This window comes from Cebus imitator, unplaced genomic scaffold (genome assembly GCF_001604975.1).
Source record: "Cebus imitator isolate Cc_AM_T3 unplaced genomic scaffold, Cebus_imitator-1.0 Scaffold582, whole genome shotgun sequence".
Classification (NCBI taxonomy): Eukaryota; Metazoa; Chordata; class Mammalia; order Primates; family Cebidae; genus Cebus; species Cebus imitator.
Window position 1 is genome coordinate 722022 of NW_016107897.1, and position 22259 is coordinate 744280.

The following is a 22259-nucleotide window of genomic DNA, read 5'->3' on the forward strand; positions in this document are numbered from 1 at the left end:
CCTCCCATGACTGGACTTGGGACACCTCAGGAACCTCAAACTTAGTGACACCTCAGGCACAGGGTTCTTAACTCCTCACCCATCTTGGATGAAGGTAAGAAGACTCTTGAGAGCCTACTATGTGCCAGGTAGTGCATTAAGCACGTTCTCTACATGATCTCATTCGATCTTCACAATGACCTTCAGAGACAGGAGGTATTCGTTGCCTCATTTCATAGACAAGGAAAAGGAGATACACAGAAGTTAAGGTCCTCGTCTGAGTTCACACCACAGGGAAGCAGAGGAGCTGGGCCTGGATCTAATTCGAAGGCCAGGACTACTCTCTTTGGCTACTGCTGCCCCTACAGGAAGGTTGTGCTGTTCAGAGAGGGGCTTTTGGATAGGCAGTGGCTTGCCTTTGCTGTGGTGCAGCTTTTCCAGGATGGACCCAACTGGGCACAGCCAGAGCTTGCACAGTGCCAGAGTTGGTCATGTTTTGATTCAGGGACTCCTCCCCCATGAGTCAAGGCTCTGGGATGGAAATCCTGGATGACTCAGACTCCTGCCCTCAGGGAGCTCATGTTCCAGTGGAGGTCTATGGTCATTGGAGTAGCAAGTCATTGAAGTACAAAACCTACATAAAGAAATACATCTGTCTTCCATCATGGCATTACTCTGCTCTGACATTTTTCCTAAGTTTTGAGGCCCTAAACAGCAAATTTAATTTCCATGAGACTGCTTGGGGTACAGGAAGAAGCATAAACTGTGGAGCCTCAATTTCAATACAGGTTCTGCCATTTATTAGGTATGTGATCTTGGCCACGTCCCTCTTTATCTTTGTCTGTCTTTACTCCCACCATTCCGGACCTAGCATCCCAACTCTCACCTGGAAACCCAATACCTTAACTGGCTTCCCTGTCTGCTTCCTGCTTCTCTGTAATCCACTCTTCACGCTGTAGCCAGAATCAGCTGGATAAACATGAGACAGCTCATGTGATAGCCCTAAGTCCTTCAAAGTCCTCACTGTGGCCTGCAAAGCTGCATAACTGGACCCCTGTCTATCCTGTCTACCTCCCTGGCCTCCTTTGAGGCCACACTCTCTCATTCACCATGTTGGTCTCAATGTTGTTTGAAACAAACTGACCTCCTTTCTACCTCAGGGCCTTTGTGCTTGCTGTTCCTACCACTTCAATGTTCCGACCCCAGCCGCATGTGCATTTTTGACTTCTTCTCATCCCTAAATATTACCTACTCAGAGATATAACTGCAGTATCACTTTTGTTCTGTATTCAGTACTTCTTTTGTTTCCTTCCAAACATGACAATTGGTCATTATTTTTTATTCCTTTAAAAAATGTATTTATTGTCTGTTTCCTTCCATTCAAGTGAGGATAATGACTCTCTTTTCATCACCACTGTGCCACAGATAATGTTCAGCACACAGTAGGGGCTGTGCTCACCATGGAATTGTTAGATAGACAGACGAATAGGTAGATGGTTGCAGTAGTGAATAAATGAACACTTCTTAAGGCTGTCATGAGAATTAAATGAGATAATGCATGTTAACTATCTGGCACAGAGCCCAGCAAAGAACACAGCTCAATAGCTAATAGATAAATCTTCATGTGACCTGCTGCTGGACACCCAGCTGCTCCCTGAGCTGGCCTCACCCTAGCCAACTAGTCCATCCCAACACTCTGTTCCCTGCAAGGCCCGGCTCCTACTGCCCTGAAAACAACCAATTCTTATCTGTAGGCAGTGGTATGCTGGAATTGAGAGCTGGTTATTAAATATTCAAGAAATTTACATGCAGGATGTTAAACTATTGGTAACTTAAGAATGGCCATGGTGGTAGTATTTATATTACAGAAATTAGTAAATGGTACAAGAGCCCGTTTCCCCATACACCACCACTAGGCTTCACCTCTGTGGTCTCCCCACCCTAGCAAAGTACCCTACCCCATGTTCTCTGCCTGCATCCAGCCTGCCAGCCTTCACGGTCCAGATCTAGCACTGAGTCTCCCAGAAAACTGCAGCCCTCTCTGGTCTCACTCCTGCTGATAGCCTCAGTGTGACCTGGCTAGAGTACCTAAGCCAGCATTTCTATGAATTGATTTTTGTCATCTTTTTCTTCAAGTAAACATGATAATCTAGTCCCCAAAGCTTCTTTTAAAACTGTGAAAATCTAGGCAGGTGGATCACGAGGTCAAGAGATCGAGACCACCCTGGCCAACATGGTGAAACCCTGACTCTACTAAAAATACAAAAATTAGCTGGGCGTGATGGCACACATCTGTAGTCCCAGCAACTTGGGAGGCTGCGGCAGGAGAATCGCTTAAATCCAGGAGGCAGAAGTTGCAGTGAGCTGAGACTGAGCCACTGCACTCCAGCTTGGTGACAGAGCGAAACTCCATCTCAAAAAAAAAAATTTTTTTTAAGTAAAAGTAGCAGCATGGTCTATATGTTTTTTCTTCTCTTCTTTCATAGCGCCTAGCACAGGATTGGGAACTGTAGTTATTCTCTAATGACTCATAGCAGCAACTTGGTAGAGTGGCAGGAATCTAGGAAAGGGAACCAGGAGCTTTGCATTTTGACTCAACTCAGCCACTGACTCGCAGAGCAACCTGAGGCCAGTCCCTTTCCCTTTCTGGGCCTCAGTTGACCCATCTAAAATGATATTGATGATTTCAAAGCTTCCTCCAAATTTCAGGCTACAAAGCGTTTATTCATTGACTGATATGCTAACAAGTGTTTATTATTTTATGGGAAAAGTCAGGTATTCCCTTTTCTTTTTCTTTTTTTAAGACAGAGTCTAGCTGTCTCCCAGGCTGGAGTGCAGTGGTGCAATCTCGGCTCACTGCAACCTCCGCCTGCCCGGTTCAAGCTCTTCTCCTGCCTCAATCTCCTGAGTAGCTGGGACTACAGGCAGGCATCACCATGCCAGGTTAATTTTTGTATTTTTAGTAGAGACGGAGTTTCACTACATTGGCCAGGGTGGTCTCGAACTCCTGACCTCAGGTGATATGCCAGCCTCAACCTCCCAAAGTGCTGGGATTACAGGCATGAGCTACTGCACCTGGCCAAGGTCTTTTCAAAGAAAGTGGCATCTCTCCCACCCCATCCACCACAATAGAAGACTTGGAAGGGCTGTTAGAAAAACTTAACTGCCCCTCCATGACCTCTGTTCTGCAGATAATGATAGCTAGGATTTACTAAGCATTTATCATGTGCCAGGTGCTAGTCTAAATACCTTATTTACATGGATTAACTAATTTAGCCTTCACAACAACAGTGCTAAAAGGTAAATATTATTAACAGTATCATTTTACAGCTGAGGAAACTAATGATCAAAGAAGTGAAACAACTTGCTTGAGCCACACAGTGGGGAAGTAGGCTTGAACTAAGCAGCCTGATCCTAAGCACCACACACCTAACCATTACGCTGTACTACCTTTTACAGTTTCTCAGAGGAAATGGCTGCCTCTCAGAGGCCCTGAGGCCCTCAGGCAGACAGCTAGCTTTCCCAATCACGCTTCAATAGTTCCCAATGTAGTCCGAGCTTTACCGATACGCCTTAGAGGAAACAGCATATCTTGGTTTCTCCATGTCCTAGCTATATGCCTTTGGGCAAGCCCCTCTGCCTCTGAGCTTAAGTTCTCTCATCTATTTCATGCTAAGGTCTGTGAAGATTGAGAGAAGGAGGAGATTAGCAGGTACTGAATGCCTACGTCTGTCTGGGCACATTGCCTTAAATTACCTCCTCTGATTCTCCTGGAAGCCTGGAGAGGAAAAATGATTTCTCTCATTTTATAGAAGTGGAAACACTCTCAGAAAGGCTTATAACTTTCTTAAAGCCACACAGTCAGGAGGGGCAGAAATGGGACTCAAACCGAACACTTCATGCTCTTTTTGTTCAAACACCATTTTTATTTTAGAAAAGTTTAAGATTTATTAAAAAAAAAATACAGAGAAGATAATACAGAGAGTTCCCATATACCCTGCACCCAGTTTCCCCTGTTCTTAGCATCTTCCACTAAGATGATATATTTGTCACAATTCATGTGCCTATATTGATACATTGCTACTGATTAAAGTCAGATTTTCTTCATTTTTACCTGCTTTTTTCTGTCCCAGGATACTCAGTTACATTCAGTCATCATGCTTCATTAATCTTCTCTTGGCTGCAACAGTTTCTCAGACTTTCCTTGTTTTAATGATCTGGATAGTTTTAGGGGAGTACTGGTCAGGTATTTTTAGAACATCCCTCAACTAGGATTTGTCTGATGTTTTTCTCATGATCAGACTGGGGTTATGAATTTTAGGGAGGAAGACCACAGAGGTGAAGTGCCATTCTCATCACGTCGTATCAAGGGCACTTATGATCAATATGACTTATCATATTGTTGTTGACCTTGATCACCTGGGAGAGGTAGTGTTTGACAGTTTTCTTTGTTGTAAAGTTACTCTTTGTTTTTCCGCTTTCCATATTGTACTCTTCGGAGGGAAGTCACTATGTGCAGCCCCTCTTAAGGAATGCGGAATGGGAAGATATGCTCCTTCCCCTTGTGGAAGCAAGATTTACATAAATTATTTCTAATTCTTCTACACGGGAGATTCGCCTATTCTCCTCCAAGTATTTATTTATTTGATCATTTATTTATATCACTATAGACTCATGGATATTTGTTTTATACTTTGGGTTATAATCCAACGCTACATCATTTATTTTGCTGCTCAAATTGTTCCAGCTTTGGCCATTGGGAGCTCCTTTAGCTGGCTCCTATATCCCTTTGACATAATCCCACCATTGTGGGTTTTATTTTTTTAGTATAATACTTTTTTTCTAGTACTACAAGATGCTCCAGGCTCATCTTGTATATTTTCTGTTCCAGCACTGGAATCAACCATTTCCATGAGGAGCTCTGATTCCTTTTATATGAAAATGGTATTAGAAACCAAGATCTGGGCACTGGATGTGTTCATTGCTACTGGGCTCGCTTGGCTAAGAGATTAAGGAGATATATGTATATATACCAATTAGCATATATACACATATCTATAAATATTTATCTGCATAACCATCTGTACCTATATTAAGCTAAACATGAGTTCATACTTATGTCTTCCACTCTAATGCATTGCCACATGAATCATTCCAGCCTTCTCTCTTGCTTACCTGTACACTCTCACTCCAACAGTGAGCAACCTGGCTCCCACCATCCGCCATCCGACTTCATGCTTTTTTCTTAGTCCTTCCTCCCTCATTCCTGCCAAGTTCCCAAGGCTTACATGGCATCTGCCATGGGAAGTAGCTGTGTTCAGCTTTCCTGTGCTACGGGTGGCCCTTAGTGGCTGGCTGTGATTTTGCAGCCTAGAAAAGCCTTGCCCTCAGGCCCTCTTTGGTTTGGTTTCCACAGGCAGTCCTTGGAGGAACCTCCTCCAGTCCTTTGGAGGACCCAGGATGGTTGGCACCAGTGCCTGACTGTGGATGACTAAGCCATTAGACCTGCAGGAACTCATTGCTGGTGTGGCAGCAGCCCCTTCTCCACTGCCTGGTGTACTAGTCTTACTGCCCCTTCCCCTGCCATCCTTCCTGCTAGCCAGCCATGGCAATCTCTTGCTTAGCCTTGCTCAGACCAGCAGTACCAGGCCAGTAGTCTGGGCTGAGGTGTGGTAGGAGATCCAGAGAAAATTAGAATCCCAGGCATGGGCAACCCATAGCATGAAGGACTAAGGCTCCTTTGGCCAGAGTTCAAATCAGCTTGGCTCAGTGACTGTCACCTTGGAGCAGTATGTTCTATAGCCCCATGCAAACAGGGCCCCTGCCCCAGCCCCACCACTCAAGGGCCCTCTTGCTTTGGAGGGCCTTCCTCCTGATGTTCTCATTTATTCTCTGGTGCCTAGTACCAGTCAGGGCCGGCAGTGCCTCTCATGTGGAGTGCTCCGAGCACAAATATGGACCCATGCACACCCCAGTCTCTGTTCTTCCTCTTTGGGACAATCCCTGGCCAGCATGCATGGAGTCAACCAGATGCCCTGAGGAGCTCCAGGACTCACATCTATGGTGTCTTCCTGGGGTTCTGGGGCCGGGCCCAGTTCCAAGAGAATGATCTGGCAGGCAGACAGCCCTGCTCGCTGGCTCAGTACTTTTTTGTGCAGGATCATGAGAAAGATTAGGCTGCCAGAATGGCGCTCACAGGCTGATTTGGGTTGACTTGAATTGATTATAAAGAAATGGGCTCAAGGCACACAGCACTCTAGGGGCAGTCCTTCTTTGTAACTCATGGGGTTAAAAGTACAGACTGCCCAAGCTGCAAGGGAGTTTGGAAGCCATTTAGCCCAAGTGTATTTGTCATCACCCCCTTGCCCAGAATCTGCCCTGGGCTAGCCCAAGCTTGGAGCCGCTGAGATGGAGAGAGGAATAAACCTGGTCCCTGTCCTCCAAGGGCCTCCCAGTCTAATGAAGAACACAGACACAGACACAGACACAGAAATTGTCACTCAGAATAATGTATTTAAAAGAATAGCGGTAATACTAGTAGCAGATAGTACATATTGAGCTCCTACTCTGTCCTGGGCACTGTGCTGTGTGTTTGGCATGCATCCTCTTATTATTTGCCCTCAAAGAGCTCTGAAGTGGATGCTACTATCATTTCTCTCTCACGGAGGAGGCAACTGAGGCTCACAAACGTAAAATGGCCTAAGTATGAGGGCCAAGAGTCAGCCTCAGATCTGCCCAGCTCCACAGCCTGAGTTCTTTCACACTCTCAGACCTAAAGCCTAAAGAAACGAAGGCCAAATGGGGTAAGACGACTTGCCCAGAAAGAAAGAACTTGAATCCAGTGCCCTCTGCCCTCAGCCCTGCAGGGAGGCTGCCAAGCCTTGCCAGAAAGACAGTGGCATGTGTCCACGAGCTTGGCTCTCTTCTTCTGCCATAGTTTCATCACCTGGCACAGTCCCAACCTCAGGCTCAGCCGGGCAGGCCATGTGGCTAGCACATCTCCCTTTCAGCTCTGCCAGGCCCGCAGCTGGCCCACCCCTCGCGTGCCCCCTCCAGTGCCCAGCTCCCTCTCTTCGGCCAACGACACAGCCCTCCTTCCGTTCAGCATTCCTGCCAGCTGGTGTGTGCGCCCTGTACGAGGAGGCTGGGTTGCCATGGCAGCCGTGGAGGGCTGGTGTGGAGGGAGGCCACCCTGGCACAGGGCTCCTGACCTCCCTGGGAAGGGAGGCTGTGGCCCCGGGCCTGGTGAGTGCTTTAGCAGGTCACCTCAGAAGGCCTGCCCCCACCCCGCCCTGGCCCTCTGCCCACACCGGGTGTGCTTTAAGAGCTCTCACTTCACAAGAAAGGGATGAGCTAGGGAGGAAAAATGCCCAGGCCCTTCAGAGCTCAAGCCCAATATAGCAGAACTAATTTGAAATGTCACTTAGGGCAGTCTCGCTCCCAGCCAGCGATAAGCTGGTTTATTTACATAGTCGGCCATGGCAGGAGGCCAAGAGCCCCACCATGCCAAGGCGTAGGGGATGGGTGGCTGGGAGCCCCAGTTGTGGCCCCTTGGCCTGGAACCCTGCTCAAAACCACCATCTGGAAACCCCTGTGGGCAGAAGAGCCCCATGCATGCCTTCCCCCACTCCAGCCAGCACTCCTCGCTTTCAGGGCCCCAGGGTAGGGCAGGAACTACTAGTGACTGCCTTGGTGCCAATTCTGGGCCAGGCACTATGCTGCATGCTTGACACAGTTTTTTCATTAAGCCCTTGCCAAGCTGACAGGAGGGGTTATTATTACCTCCATTTCACAAGCGAGCAAACTGAGGCCGGGAAGATGTATGACTATTTGGGTCTATAAAGCAAGTAAGTAAGGATTACTTACTTGCAGTTGGGATTCAAATCCAAGTCAGTCTGACTGCTGAGTCCATGTTTTGCCCGCTGTATCCATATTCTGTGTCTTGGGTCCTTGGATCTCACTGGCCCAGCCACCACCAAGGATGTGGCCTGTAGGAGCCACTGAGCCTGTGAATTGATTACTGCTGATGGCTTTCTTTTTTTAGACAGAGTCTTGCTGTGTCACTCAGGCTCTGGTACAATCATAGCACACTGCAGTCTTGAATTCCTGGGCACAATATATCCTCCTGCCTCAGCCTCCCAAGTAACCAAGTAGCTGGGACTATAGGTGCACACCACTCTGCCCGGTTTCCAATGGCCTTTGTAAGCAGAGTCCCTATAAGCCCTACTGGATTGCCCATTGAGCCACTAGTCTGGGGACTGACAGAACTGGGGTAGATCAGGGTGGACACAGGCCCCCAGTAGAAGACTGGAAGCTCTTCCTTGTATCTACCTGTCTTCTTTAGTCATGAGAACACCCAGGTCCTTGGCTGAGATAGGGCATGTAGAATTGACACTCTTATCTGTCTATACTTGACTCTGTCATGTACAAAACATGTAGCAAACATCTCCTGTATGCCTGGAACTGTGCTGGGCATTGGGAGGATGATGATGACAAAGATTCACTGCCTGGCTGCACAAAGGTCCGAGTCACTGTCTACAATAATAATACACCAAAGACTGACATTAAGCGGTCAATGCTAGATGCTGTTTTAAGTAGCTCATGTAGATTAATTTATGAGTTTTAAAAATATTTTTAATTTTTGTGGGTACATAGTAGGCGTATATATTTATGGGGTACATGAGATATTTTGATACAGACATATATAGTATGTAATAATCACATCAGAGTAAATGGGGTATCTATCACCTCAAGCATTTGTGTTTTGTGTTCCAAATAATCCAGTTATACTCTTTTAGTTATTTTTAAATGCATAATTAAATTATTATTGGCCATATCACGTGGTTGTGCTGTTAAGTAGTAGATCTTATACATTCATTCATTCTATTTTGTTGTGCCCATTAACCATCCTACCTCCCCTCCAAGCTCCCCACTACCCTTCCCAGCCTCTAGTAACCATTCGTCTATTCTCTGTCCATGAATTCAATTGTTTTGATATTCAGATCCCACAAATAAGAGAGAACATGTGATGTGTGTCTTTCTCTGCCTGTAGTGTGGATTAATTTGTATAATCCTTTTAGCAAGGCTATGTGATGGGTACTATTATTATCACAGATGAGGAAGCAGAGGCATTGAGAAAAAAGCAACTTGTCCAGGATCAAACAGCTAGTAAGTAACAAAGTTGGGGTTTGAACCCAGCAGACTGCTTTCAGAACCAGACTTCTGATCCAGCATTATCAGAAATTCAATGAAGAGAGCTGAATGTGGCAGCAAGAAGGCTTAGGACTAGACATAGAGCAGGCGTTCCAAAGCCACCGTGGCAGGCAAGCATGAGAAGGTGTTCACCAGCCGAAGACCCTTCCTTGGGTACTTTTCCAGAGTTTTGACCCCAGGGAAGGGAATCAGGGTGGCTCAAGCTACCCTCAGAGAAATCTGACCACTTTGTCAGATCTTGACTTCATTCTTCCTGAATTTCCTATTTTGGCTGCTTCTTGGAGGGGCCCACTGGAGAAGGTCTGCACTCAGTACCAAGGCCCTGGGAAGAAGATATGACTGGGATCAGCTGGGAATCATTAGGGGACATTGGCAGGGCAAACTGAAGTGGGGAAGGATAGGGAGAAGGCCCAGAACCCAAGGCAGGGGTGTAGCAAGTGGCCAGCCAGCAGGCTCAGGGCTGACGGGGCAAACACAGGGTCAGGTGGAGAAGAGGAGCTGCTTGGCCCTAAGTGGAGAGCCTGCTCACTAAGTGGTCCTCCTTGAGGCTCAAGACCCAGGGAGAAAACATCTGGAGAGAAGGCTGAGAGAGGAAATGGAGACTTGGCCTAGTATATACGAAAGGAGACTGAAGGTCTTTTAGAACTCAGGCTGCTTGGCAGGTTAGGAAACCCCGTCCAAAATCCACTTTGCTGTATGCCTCCTGACGGCTCATTTAGCTTTTCTGGGATTTCCCAAAGCAGCCCAGAAGGAATTAGAACTCAGTGGTGCTAAAGGTTAAGATGTCCCCTCCCCCTCCCCCAGCCTTACTGCCAGTGCCCACCAGCCATACAATTCCTCCGGAGACAAGCAAGCACAAGACTGGCCTTTGCTACTGCCATGAGTTCTGGAGAACTGTATCCGATAAATGTTTCTTGACCTAGAAGCCCAGGGAGGAGTGGGCAGGAGAGAAGCAGACTTCAGAAGGTAGATAAAAACAAACTCCTCTGAGCTAAAGGAGCATGTTCTAACCCAATGCAAGGAAGCTAAGGACCCTGATAAAAAGTTAAAGGAATTGCTAACTGTAATAACCAGTTTAGAGAAGAACATAAATGACTTGATGGAGCTGAAAAACACAGCACAAGAATTTTGTGAAGCATACACAAGTATCAATAGCCAAATTGATCAAACAGAAGAAAGAATATCAGAGATTGAAGATCAACTTAATGAAATAAAGCATGAAGACCAGATTAGAGAAAAAAGAATGAAAAGGAATGAACAAAGCCTCCAAGAAATATGAGACTATGTGAAAAGACCAAACTTACGTTTGATTGGTGTACCTGAAAGTGATGGGGAAAATGGAATCAAGTTGGAAAGCACACTTCAGAGTACTATCCAGGAGAACTTCCACAACCTATCAAGACAGGTCAACATTCAAATTCAGGAAATACAGAGGACACCACAAAGATACTTCTCGAGAAGAGCAACCCCAAAACACATAATTGTTAGATTCACCAAGGTTGAAATGAAGGAAAAAATGTTAAGGGCAGCCAGAGAGAAAAGTCGGGTTACCCACAAAGGGAAGCCCATCAGACTCACAGCAGATCTCTCTGCAAAAACTCTACAAGCCAGAAGAGAGTGGTAGCCAATATTCAACATTCTTACAGAAAAGAATTTTCAACCTAGAATTTCATATCCAGCCAAACTAGGCTTCGTAAGTGAAGGCGAAATAAAATCCTTTACAGACAAGCAATTGCTAAGAGATTTTGTCACCACCAGGCCTGCCTTACAAGAGATCCTGAAAGAAGCACTAAATATGGAAAGGTGAAACTGGTCCCAGCCACTGCAAAAACAAACCAAAATGTAAAGACCATCAATGCTATGAAGAAACTGCATCAACTAATGGGCAAAATAACCAGCTGGCATCATAATGACAAGATTAAATTCACAAATGACAATTTAACCTTAAATGAAAATGAGCTAAATGCCCCAATTAAAAGACACAGACTGGCAAATTGGATAGAGTCAAGACCCATCAGTGTGCTGTATTCAGGAGACTTATCTCATGTGCAAAGACACACATAGGCTCAAAATAAAGGGATGGAGGAAGATTTGCCAAGCAAATGGAAAGAAAAAAAAAAGCAGGGATTGCAATCCTAGTCTCTGGTAAAACAGATTTTAAAGCAACAAAGATCAAAAAAGACAAAGAAGGGCATTACATAATGGTAAAGGGATCAATGCAACAAGAAGGGCTAAGTGTCCTAATACATCCAATACAGGAGCACTCAGATTCATAAAGCAAGTTTTTGGAGACCTACAAAGAGACTTAGACTCCCACACACAATAATAGTGGGAGACTTTAACACCCCACTGTCAATATTAGACAGATCAATAAGATAGAAAATTAACAAGGATATTCAGGACTTGAATTCAGCTCTGGACCAAGCAGACCTAATAGACATCTTCAGAACTCTCCACCTCAAATCAACAGAATATACATTCTTCTCAGCACCACATCACATTTATTCTAAAATTGACCACATAATTGGAAGTAAAACACTCCTCAGCAAATGCAAAAGAACAGAAATCATAACAAATAGTCTCTCAAAACACAGTGCAATCAAATTAGAACTCAGGATTAAGAAACTCACTCAAAACCACACAGCTACATGGAAACTGAACAACCTGCTCCTGAATGAATTTTGGGTAAATAATGAAATTAAGGAAGAAATAAATAAGTTATTTGAAACCAACGAGAACAAAGACACAACATACCAGAATCTCTGGGACATAGCTAAAGCAGCGTTTAGAGGGAAATTTATAGCTCTAAATGACCACAGGAGAAAGCAGGAAAGATCTAGGATCAGCACTGTAACATCACAATTAAAAGAACTAGAGAAGCAAGAGCAAACAAATTCAAAAGCTAGCAGAAGACAAGAAATAACTAAGAACAGAGCAGAACTGAAGGAGATAGAGACACAAAACACCCTTCAAAAAATCAATGAATCCAGGAGCTGTTTTTTTGATTAATAAAACAGATAGACCACTAGCTAGACTAACAAAAAAGAAAAGAGAGAAGAATCAAATAGACACAATAAAAAATGATAAAAGGGAGATCATCACTGATCCCACAGAAATACAAACTACCATCAGAGAATACTACAAACACCTCTATGCAAATGAACTAGAAAATCTAGAAAGAAAATGTATAAATTCCTGGACACATACACCCCGCCAAGACTAATCCAGGAAGAAGAAGAATCCCTAAATAGAACAATAACAAGTTTTGAAATTGAGGCAGTAATTAATAGCCTACCAACCAAAAAAAATAAATGAATAAAGCCCATGATCAGACGGATTCATAGCCGAATTCTACCAGAGGTACAAAGAAAAGCTGGTACCATTTCTTCTGAAACTATTCCAGACAATAGAAGAAGAGAATACCCTCCCTAACTCATTTTATGAGGCCAGCATCATCCTAATACCAAACCCTGGCAGAGACGCAACAAAATAGAAAATTTCAGCCCAGTATCCCTGATAAACATCAATGTGAAAATCCTCAACAAAAAACGGACAAACCAAATCCAGCAGCACATCAAAAAGCTTATCCATCATGATCAAGTCGGCTTCATCCCTGGGATGCAACGTTAGTTCAACATAAGCAAATCAATAAACATAATCCATCACATAAACAGAACCAGTGACAAAAACCACATAATTATCTCAATAGATGCAGAAAAGGCCTGCGAGAAAATTCATCCCTTCATGCTAAAAACACTCAGTAAACTAGGTATTGATGGAATGTATCTCAAAATAATAAGAGTTATTTATGTCAAACCCACACCCAATATCAGATTGAATGGAAAAAAGCTGGAAGCGTTCCCTTTGAAAACTGGCACAAGTCAAGGATGCCCTCTCACTCCTATTCAACATAGTATTGGAAGTTCTGGCCAGGACAATCAGGCAAGAGAAAGAAATAACGGGTATTCAAATAGGAAGAGAGGAAGTCAAATTATCTTTGCTTGCAGATGACATGATTGTATATTTAGAAAGCCCCATTGTCTCAGCCCAAAAATTCCTTAAGCTGATAACAACTTCAACAAAGTCTCAGGATACAAAATCAATGTGCAAAAATCACAAGCATTCCTATACACCAGTAACAGACAAACAGAAGGCCAAATCATGAGCAAACTCACATTCAGAATTGCTACAAAAAGAAAAAAAATACCTAGGAATAAAACTTACAAGGGATGTGAAGGACCTCTTCAAAAAGAACTACAAACCACTGCTCAAGGAGATGAGAGAGGACACAAACAAATGGAAAAACATTCCACGCTCATGGATAGGAAGACTCAATATCATGAAAATGGCTATACTGCTCAAAATAATTCATAGATTTAACACTATTCCCATCAAGCTACCACTGACTTTCTTCACAGAATTAGAAAAAAAACTACTTCAAATTTAATATAGAATCAAAAAAGAGCCCGTATAGCCAAGACAATCCTAAGCAAAAAGAACAAAGCTGGAGGAATTATGCTACCTGACTTCGAACTATACAACAAGGCTACAATAACCAAAACAGCATGGTACCCGTACCAAAACAGATATATAGACCAATGGAACAGAACAGAGGCCTCAAAAATAATGCCACACATCAACAACCATCTCATCTTTGACAAACCTGACAAAAACAAGCAATGGGGAAAGGATTCCCTAGCTAATAAATGGTGTTGGGAAAACTGGCTAGCCATATGCAGAAAACTGAAACTGAACCCCTGCCTTACACCTTATACAAAAATTAACTCAAGATGAATTAAAGACTTAAATGTAAGACCTAAAACCATAAAAACCCTAGAAAAAAACCTAGGCAATATCATTCAGGACATAGGCATGGGCAAAGACTTTATGACTGAAACACCAAAAGCAATGACAAGAAAAGCCAAAATTGACAAATGGAATCTAATTAAACTAAAGAGCTTCTGCACAGCAAAATAAACTATCATCAGAGTGAACAGGCAACCTACAGAATGGGAGAAAATTTTTGCAATCTGTCCATATGACAAAGGGCTAATATTGAGAATCTACAAGGAACTTAAACAAAAGTGGGGAAAGGATAAGAACAGACACTTCTCAAAAGAAGACATTTATGCGGCCAACAAACATATGAAAAAAAGCTCATCATCACTGGTCATTAGAGAAATGCAAATCAAAACCACAATGAGATACCATCTCAAACCAGTTAGAATGGCGATCATTAAAAGTTAGGAAAGAACAGATGCTGGAGAGGATGTGGAGAAATAGGAGTGCTTTTACACTGTCGGTGCGAGTGTAAATTAGTTCAATCATTGTAGAAGACAGTGTAGCAAGTCCTCAAGGATCTAGAACAAGAAATACCATTTGACCTAGAAATCCCATTACTGGGTATATACCCAAAGAATTATAAATCACTCTACTATAAAGACAAGTGCACATGTATGTTTATTGCAGCACTATTCACAATAGCAAAGATTTGGAACCAACCCAAATGCCCATCAGTGTTAGACTGGATAAAGAAAATGTGGCACATATGCAACATGGAATACTATGCAGCCATAAGAAAGAATGAGTTCATGTCCTTTGCAGGGAAATTGATGAAGCTGCAAACCATCATTCTTAGCAAACTGACACGGGAGCAGAAAATCAAACACCATATGTTGTCACTCATAAGTGGGAGTTGAACAATGAGAACACTTGGAGACAGGGAGGGGAACATCACACACCAGGACCTGTCAGGGGGTGGGAGGGTAGGAGAGGGAGAGCATTATGAGAAATACCTAATGTAGATGACGGTTGATGGGTGCAGCAAAACACCATGGCACGTGTATACCTATGTAACAAACCTGCGTGTTCTGCACATGTATCCCAGAACTTAAAGAATAATTTTAAAAAATGCATTTGCTGTGTATGTTAACCTACTTGTCTCTTCTACTTTTAAATTTTTGAACTAAGTGAATTTATTACCTAGTGAAAAATATAAACTTCATTATTTAAAATTTAATACTGTGAACCACGATTATTATTTACACAAACAAACAAAACAAGATCTCCTCATAGGTCACACACCTAACCTTGGCCATGCTCTTCCCTCAACCTAAATTGCCCTTCCCCTTCCTTCCAGCTTCTGTGAATGGCTAAATTTGTGCTGGCCATTCTGGTGGGCACAAGCTGCATGTGGATATTAAGCACTTGAAATGTTACTAGTCCAGACTGAGATGTGCTGTAAGTGTAAAGTCCACACCAGAATTTGAAGATTCAGTATGAAAAAAGAATATCAAATATCTGCATAATTTTCTGATCTTGATTACATGTTAAAATGAGATATGTTGGGTTTTAAAAGATATAATTAAAATTAACTTTCGTTTCCTTTTACTTTTTAAATATGGCTACTAGGCCATACGCAGTGGCTCACACCTGTAATCCCAGCACTTTGGGGGGCTGAGATGGGTAGATCACTTGAGCCCAGGAGTTTGAGACCAAACTGGGCCACATAACAAAACCTCATCTCTATAAGATAAAAAGTAAAGATTAGTTGGGCATGGTAGCACAGACTTATAGTCCCAGCTACTTGGGAGGTTGAGGCAGGAGGATTACTTGAGCCCAAGAGGTCGAGGCTGCAGTGAGCTGTGATCATATCACTGCATTTCAGCCTGGGCAACAAAGTGAAGCCTTGTCTCTACAGAAAAAAACAAATTAACTAAAAAGAAACATATGGTCGGGCACGGTGGCTCATGCCTGTAATCCCAGCACTTTGGGAGGCTGAGGCGGGTGGATCACCTGAGGTCAGCAGTTCAAGAGCAGCACGACCAACATGGTGAAACCCCATCTCTGCTAAATACAAAAAATTAGCTGGGCATGGTGGCGTATGCCTGTAATCCCAGCTGCTTGGGAGGCTGAGGCAGGAGAATCACTTACACCTGGGAGGCAGAGGTTGCAGTGAGCTGAGATTGCGCAATTGCACTCCAGCCTGGGCAACAAGAGCCAAAACTCCACTTTAAAGAAAGAAAGAAAGAAAGAAAGAAAGAAAGAAAGAAAGAAAGAAAGAAAGAAAGAAAGAAAGAGAAAGAAAAAAAGAAACATATATGGTTACTAAGAAATTTCAAACTACATATGTGACTCACATCTGTGGCGTGCATGATATTCCTATTGGACAGAGCTAATCTAAATTTTATAGGTCCTCCCAGTGTACTTTGAAGGCCACCCCCTTTGCGAAGCTCTCTTTGAATCCCTGCCTGGAATCGCCTTTGCTGCCTGGGATTCCAATGCTGGGCATGTGTAAGCTTGGTGATTGTGTATCTCACCCACTAACCTGTGTTCAAGACCCTGGAGAGAAAGGCCCAGTCAACTTCCTCTCCGCATCCTTCAGAGTCTTTGCCAAATGGGTATAGAGCAGGGCACAGAAAACAGCTCAACTGATTCAACTTAGATGTGCTGAAGTGAATATTGTGGTGGGTACTGAGGAGCTGGCAGGATTAACCCAGAGGTCAACCCAGGACCAAGGGCCCAGCAAGCAGCAGAGGCTACTTCCTAGGGTCATCTCTATTCCTCTGCCTCAAGACCCCATAGCGTGGCCCCAAGCCAGCAGCTCTACTTTAGAAAAGCAGGAAGAGCAGGGTCTATGTCAGAGGAAGGCTGAGGTTTCCGTTGCAGGTGCAGAGGTGAATAAAGGCCCCAGGGAAAGGGAACTTATTTGCATAGCCTATGAGCATTATCTTGTGTAATGCAGAGGCTATGCAAGTGAGATCTGGAATCAGAAAGTTGAGTTGAAAATCTAGCTCTATTCTGTGAACATATTAAAAGCCACAGTTCAAATGAGTGAATTGTGTGATATGTGAATTATACTTCATAAAGCTGTTACATAAAAAATCATCTAGCTCTGCCATTAACAAGCTGTGCAGCCATGAGCAAATAGCTTTGCCTCTCTGTTCCTTAGCTTTTGCATCTATCAAAGGGAGGTGATAATATAATACTTATCTCACGGGGTTTCTGTGAGAATTGAATGAACAAGTGCACACGATCATTTCATGGTATGCCCACAGTAAGTGCTCATTAAATACTGGCAGCTGTATTATTACTGTGTGCTAAGCACTGTGCTAGTCATATTACACACAGTATTACAATCATCACAACAATCATGTCATGGCCAGCATGTTTTATCACCCATATGTGAAGGATGCAGAAATTTAGTCCAGAGAGACCCCACACTGATGTAGGTCTCTACTGGCAGAGTTAACATTGGCTCCTCCAGTTCCTGCCCCTTCCCCTTTTGACATGCCTTGATCCACTCAAAGGACTTCTGGTCCCCTGCAGGGCAGACGTCTCGCCACTGCTTCCCCTGAGTGCCAGTGAGGTCTGAGGAGGCGTGATAGGCCTTACTCTAGGAAATGTGCCTTGGCACCTCCCTGGCATGGAGTCTCCGGCCAGCTCTTAGGAATGGAGGCTGGATCCAAGGTTCAGAGTCGATCCCAGAGCAAGGACCATAGAGGCAATGGCCATCGGGTCACACAGGCTGAGAAGGCACATGTTCTTGAAGCCAACTCTGAGTTCAGATAGCTAAAGATTCATCCAGAGCATCTACTGGATCCCAGGGGCTGCTTTAGGTGACTTTCCATGCCTCATCTCAAAGAATTCTCACAATGAGGTAGGTTTTACTTCCCCGATTTATAGGTAAGGAACCTGAGACTCAAAGAGGTAACTCACCCATCTGGAGCAAGAAATCAAACCCAGGCCCCATTTACTCACAAACTCTTCATACTTCTTATTCTTTCATTCATTAATCACTAATTAGGTACTGAGAACACAATGTGAATTAATTTCTGTTATAGAAACAAGACTTGGGAAGACTGAGGAAGAAGAAACCCAATGACAGCTGGGAGGGGTGTGCGTGTGTTTGTGAAGTGTGTGTGTGTTGTGGGGAGCATTGGCAGACAGTGAATGTCTGCCAGATGAAGCTTTTATTGAAAAATAAATACAATTTCATTGGGGCTGGGGAAAGAAGAAGGGGAAGATGTTTTAGAGGAGGGAACAGCTTGAGCGGGGCTGTCAGAATGCAGTGTGTTTGGTGACTGATGAGAGACAAGATGGTATGCGGTGAGGCCTGCAGAGGGCATGTGGGACTGTGTAGGAGGTGGACTTGCAGCCTGTATCTTACAGGTCTTGTGCACCAGTGCAAGGTGTCTGGACTGAACTTGATGGGCCTGGGAAGCCACAGAGGACTTTATGCATGGTCAGTTTGTTTTGTAGAAAGACCACTCTGGCAGCAGGGTCTGCAGATCTAAGAGGCTGAGCTGGAGGCAAAAACCCAGACAGAAGACCTTGGGAATAGGTCAGGGAAGGTGATAGATAAACTACCATTGTGGCCCTGGGGACAGCGAAGAGGGGACAAATTTCCCAAAAATTGTAGCTGGTAGATGGGACAGGAAGGATTAAAGGCAGGGGACGGGTGGAGGTCAAGGCTGATTCCCAGGCTCTGGCTTGGGCATCTTATGAGATGAGGTTGCCAGGCTCTGAGTCAGGAAGGAACACAGAGGAGGAGCAAACAGAGGGTCGGTTGAGTCACGGGACATCTGGGACTGGAATGGTTGCATTTGGATCCCAGCGGTGAGGTCTGGGCTGGAGAGAGATTTGAGAGCCTTCCGCTGCTTTCTTGATTCTTGGTCTCATGCTTCTATTCTGTGCAACCAACATCAAATATCTTCTGAAAATGCACAGTCCTGGTGACACAGCAGAGAACCCTTCATTGGATTTGGGGTCTGAAAGCAGTCCAGCCAGGAGGCAGTGGGGTTTCTACAGGATTCATGCAAATGCAGCAAGACTCAGAGAGCTGGAATGGATGGAAAGCCAAGAGGTCATCTCATCCGCCTGCTTCTAGGCAGAATTCCCCTTAAACCCTGATTTCCATAAGAGCCCTCTCCCTCCCCCATCATACCCAGCCAGGGAAAGAGCTGGAAGAACTCTGGGTAGTGCTAGGAGAGGACCAACCGGAGAGTGATTTGCATATAATTTGCATAAGACAATCTGTTCTCTGGTAATTTTCAAGTGAAAATGTTATCATCGCTCCCGGAGGGTTACTGCTGCGTGATTTTTCTTTCCTTTGTTCTTTCCACACACACAGACTGCCCCGGGTCTGCCCTCTAGGAAAGCTTAATGGAGAGGAGGGGCCAGAAAGGGGCTGGGAAACGAGGGTCTGTAGCGTCAGGGCCAGTGCTCAGGCTGGGGCTGCTTTCCCAGGGCACAGCTAGACCCATGTTTCTATTGGATCCCCCTAGGGCTCTTCAGAGCCTCCCACCCCACACCAGACCTAGTCTGCTGCCTGCCTCCCCATGACCCCTGGCTGCTGCCGTGCTCTAGGGCCTCCCTTGGGGCCCAGCTGCTCCGTGGGGCCCAGGCAACTCACAGCACATGCCTGACTCAGGGGACGTTTTCTAATAGGTGGATAATTGCCTCTGTTAATTGCAATTTGATTTTAGCAATTTTTCTCTAAGAGCCTAGAGGCCTCAGGCCCAGATATGGAAAAGAGGTGCATGGGTGGAGCCTTCAAGCTAGGGTCTAACTGCTCAGAACTTCCCACCTGCTGGGCCTCCCCTAGGCTCTGCCCTGCAGGGCAGGGGACTGAAGCCTGTGCTGTCTCACCCCACAGCCTCAGCTCCGCAAGAAAGACATGCTGCAGATGGCTCCAAGCAACACCAGCCCTCAGGGAGTGGTTTGGCGGAACCCTCTGGAAGGGGTTAGTTGGCACACACTCCAGGGGCAGAGCAGGAGCCCCACTGCAAAGCCTGGAGAGCTTCCAGCTGGAGCCAAGAGACTGCGGGAGTTCTCTCCCATGGCCATCCTCGTTCCTCAGACCCTTCTCTGAGACTGCCAGCCTCTCCTCCCTCTTACCAGCCAGCCCTGTCTTCCAGGGTTCCTCAGAGCATTTTTTTTTTTGGAGCCCAACCACCTAATAGACCCAGAGCAGGTTCCTCTATTTCTCTGTGCTTCAATTCCTTGGTCTTAAACTGGGGAAATAATGGTATCTCCATGGTAGTGATCAAAGCAGTTAATGTGTGCCAAGGTCTTCACCCAGTGCCCGGCACATATTAATTTCTCTATAAGTGGTAGCTGTATTCTGGCTTTTACCATAATCCACATCTTGAGATACCCTGGGCTGGCCTCTAGTCCTGCAGCCTATGAACATATGGGTCCTACTCAGGGGTCGAGGTGGAATCATGTGGGAGAAAGTGCCTTAAGGTGAAGGTCCCTAGATGAAGCAGGGTCTGCCTGGGACAGGGCTGGAGGCTAGGAAGGAAAAACTGGCAGCCTGAAGCCTCCAGAGTGGAAGTTTGTCAATTTGAAACTGGGGGCTTTGGGATGAAGAGTAAATTATGCCTCTTGTCCATCCACTCTCCTTACCTCTGCCTACCCATCTAAACTGGCCATTCCTCCACTAAAGAGGAGGACTTCTTGGAGGAAGAGGCCTCCAGGGAAGGAAGAGGTTTGTGGAGTCAGGCTGCTTCCTTGGAAAGGCATGTGGAGCCAGGTGGACCTGGGTTCAGATTCCTTTTCCCTCTTTTTAGCTGTTAGCCTTGGGCCTCTGACTCCACCTCTCTCATCCTTAGTTTTTCCCTCTGTACCGAGAAGCCACTCTGTGTCCCACATAGGGTGGCTATGGGGAGCAACTAGAATAATGTGTGGCCGCCTGTAAGTAGGTGCTTCGTAAATAGCCATTTCCTCCCCTGCTCCCTCCCCTTCCTTAATGTGTAAGGGAAGCAATTCTCTCCCTGTGTTTATGCCTGTTCTGCTTGCCTCTCCCCACCCAATTCCTCAGTGTGGAGGTGTCAGCCACTGCCTTCCTTTCCACTGCACACAGGCTTTCTCTGTTGCTGGCAAGGAAGTGGGGAGGTGGAGGCAGGCAGTGGTTTGGGGCCCAGGGAGTGTGTCTCGGCGCCTGCCCACCACCTCTTAGGCCTGCTACTCCAGGCAGCATGCTAATTAAACCAGGAGGACCCACAGAACAGAATTGCAGCCCCCCTGCCTCAGCCCAGGCCCCAGTGGCCTAGTGGGGAAATCTGGCTGCACAGACAGGCCCTTTGCTTTGGGCTTGGGGGAGGTGGGGTAGAGCTGGGCTGGACAGTGGCCCAGAGAGGAAACAGAGGAGGGGTTGGCCTGGGTCTCGGGAAGCCTGGCCTCTTAGGCAGGGCAGGAACCAGGAGATGTGAGGAGAAGGCCACAATTTCTGCTTGGTCCTGGGCCGTGCTGGGCCTGGTCTGGGCCAGCCCTGCCTGTAAAGGAGGTGTTGACAGAATGATGGGGTGGGAGGTCCCCAGATGGGGGCACTGCAGGGCCAGCATGCTGGGAGGTGACTGCCTGGTACCTTGTCCTGGGGCTTCTGGACTCTACTACCTACTATAAATTTGTGTAACTCAGGGGAAAACTCCTTTACTTCCCTGAGCCTCAGTTTCCTCTTCTCTCAAATGGGGCTGATGATCAATATGTGTGGAAATGAGGCACGCTAGATTCAGGAGAGTGGTTATGTCTGGGGAGGGTGGGAGGAAGGGAAATGGGCCAGGGCAGGAGTACATAAGGACACTCATCTCTACTGCATTGTTTCATTCCTAAACCAAGGCAGAAAGCAAACTGGGTGATAGGTACACAGATGTCTGTTAAGGCATTTTTTTCCTTGTGTCTTGTCTGTGTGTCTGAAATATTTCATAATAAAACAAATGTCCCGTGACAGCATCACATGCAGGATTTGAAATGTGCTGAACCTCAGGCATTCCTTACAGGAGTGAAGTGGATATGCCCTGGGAAGCAAATTCCAGTGCTAACTGGGACCTCGAGGCCAGAGGCATAAGGGAATCCATGCATTTTAGGTTAAGTGAGTAGGAGAAAACAATCTCAAAATTCACATCCTCTTTCTGTGACGTATGCTTTCCAATAGGCATGTATGCCTAACTAAGGATTCAATTATGTATCATAGGTAGAATCAACGAGCTGGCAGGGCAGCTGTGGCACACATGAGGTAGCCCCATCTGTCTCCTCTGCCATGGAGTGCTGGAGTATTGGGTCAA